This window comes from Osmia lignaria, unplaced genomic scaffold, assembly GCF_051020975.1.
Source record: "Osmia lignaria lignaria isolate PbOS001 unplaced genomic scaffold, iyOsmLign1 scaffold0079, whole genome shotgun sequence".
Lineage (NCBI taxonomy): Eukaryota > Metazoa > Arthropoda > Insecta > Hymenoptera > Megachilidae > Osmia > Osmia lignaria.
In genome coordinates, this window is record NW_027478220.1 from 30,001 (window position 1) to 32,500 (window position 2,500).

At 45.1% G+C, this 2,500-nt stretch overlaps 1 non-coding gene across 1 annotated transcript; it reads right to left on the bottom strand.

Annotated features, from left to right (window-relative positions):
• Window positions 1-1,522: 1,522 nt before the first annotated feature.
• On the bottom strand, window positions 1,523-1,677 carry LOC143307799 (5.8S ribosomal RNA). Its single transcript, XR_013064870.1, has one exon. It is a non-coding gene; the product is annotated as a 5.8S ribosomal RNA (ribosomal RNA).
• Window positions 1,678-2,500: the final 823 nt, after the last annotated feature.

The window sequence follows — 2,500 nt, forward strand, 5'->3', positions numbered from 1 at the left end:
CGACGTTCCCATAATTTTCGTGTTATTTCCTTTTTGCTTCAAACATTTTGCGGACTGCAGCTTCGTCGTATTGCTTTTATCAATTTTTAACAATTTCAAAGCGAAGACAACTCGCAAGACGATCCATTTCGTCTCGGTTCAATTTTAACGTCCGTCCGTATTATTTTTTGTTCCACAAGAGATTTCGAATAGGTTTCTTTATTTATCATCCCTTCTTTTCGAGCGCCACGGAAGCAAGAGGAAAAGCAAGAGCGAGAGAACATTTCGCGTATACTTCATTTAACAATTTTAACCAACACGCGATGTACTCCACACACCTCTTAGATTTAACAACTGCTTTTCTCTTCTTCTCCCCTTAGCGCAAGGGTAAACCCCATTTGTCTCTTCTTTGGAACGCAACAAAACTTTCGAGGACTGGACGACCGAGCGATGGTCGCGCGGTCTTCGCTTATCTTTAACAAACGAAGTAGTCCGTATGTATTCTAAATGTTGAAGCCTCCTAGAGCTTTAAGCCATGCGAGACATTGAAATGCTGTTTTAACGGGAGCATGCATAATTGCTGCAAACATACTTTTATCACAAGTTCTAGCCACGCCACGGAGGCTTCGAAGTTCCTTCACCATTCGCTTTCCTCTCTTTTGTTACACAGTTTTAGACTACGATCAGGGGTACCGAAACGCTGTATTGATTGTAAACAACCATTTTTATCTTGGAGCGGAGCGTTCCTTTACTCGTTAGATTTGTCTTGTCGCGTGTGTATTCGCTTTTTCGACGCTTTTTAACCATTTAACTTGTTTAGCGAAGCTAAACGCACAGACAGACAAAAAAAAAGGAACAGCATCGCGCGTCAAACAGCGACGACCCATCTGAAGCGATCTTTCATTTATACACCGTTTGTAAACAGAGAGATGTATAAAGCGCGGGGAATCATTCGAAACCCTGGGGCTATTCGAGCTTGCATTTCAGCAAATTATCATCTCAAACATTTCACTCGTTTGCTTTTTCTAAATTTATAGGAGAGCTTCTTTCGTTTATTTTTGACACACCTTTCGTAAATATCGTTTCTGGCAACGTCGGGAGCGTGGATTTCTACAAGTGAACAATCGCGCCGATCCGATAACTTCCAGCAGGATGGAGAATCTTTATAGATTATCTTCCGAGAACTCGGTGCTTTCACGGGCGGTCGTTTATAAATTTTAACGAACGACTCGCGCGCCGTGACGCACTTGCGCTAGTTCGAAGAGATATTTCGAAATTTGTTTCTCTCCTTTAACGGCCTGCATTTAGTGTATCGGTTGCGATTTTCGTCACATCGTTTCCACGACAAACGCCGACGAACTGCCCAACTATCGCTCGTACGTTGCGACTCTTTCTTTGTTTATCGTTCATTCATTCTTTCAATTTCGTTCGATAATCCCGCTCCGAAACGTTCTACTTTCGTTGAACGACGGCGAGATGTTTAGAAAGAAATGAATTACTCTTTTTTCGAGAAGCAAACGCAAGCAGTCTTTTGTTAAGAAAACGACCCTCAGCCAGGCGTGGTCCAGGAATTGTATCCGTGGACCGCAATGTGCGTTCGAAATGTCGATGTTCATGTGTCCTGCAGTTCACACGTTGACGCGCAATTAGCTGCGTTCTTCATCGACCCACGAGCCAAGTGATCCACCGTTCAGGGTAATCGTAAAATTTTGTATTTCAAACTCTTTAGATCTTTAGAGTGTTATTTTCATTATTAACACGCATCACATTCGATACCCACATCACTCTCCCACCCGGCGCGTGCGGGAGAGCGAATTCGGGCGTCGCCAACGTATTTGTTTGTTTGTTCGATCGTTGACGACACGATCGCGTCCAAGGACGGAAACCGTCGGAGAAACGCCCAGTGGCACGCTCCTCTCGACGGTCGGGCGTAAAGTACATTTAAAAACCTTGAAAAGTACGAACGCACACAAGGAATGCGAGCGCGCGTCCTGTCGCTGAATCGTGGGTTGCGAGATTCGAACAGACACACGGCCGGCGACGATCGGTCTAACTAATGGACACATAGTTTTTCAAAGACTCGCTATCGTCGCTTCTCAGCCGGTCCGTAAACAACACACATCGATCAGGCGGACGCACGAATCTTACCACGGTGCGTGTTTCGTAGATTCCAGGTTACCCGCAAGTACCTCTCTCTCCCTCTCGAAAGAGGAATCTCGATCCGTCCTTTTTGGACAATGGAGAAATCTTTTTATCGCAACACGGATGGCAAAGAAACAACCAAAGCGTAGGAGCGTGGGGACGAGAGCGACGAAAAGAACGTCGCGAAAACAAAGTTTCGACGGTTGCTCGTTCTAATACATCGTAGTTTCAACTCTCTCAGTTTTAACCACTCCTAGACGCTTCGTAAACTTTTAACAATTCTTCGCCTCCGCGAGTTTCATTTCGAATAGAGCGAACGCAACACGGACCAAAAAAACTCCGGTGATGCCAGATCATTTAGCAAAGATCAGACGGCGGG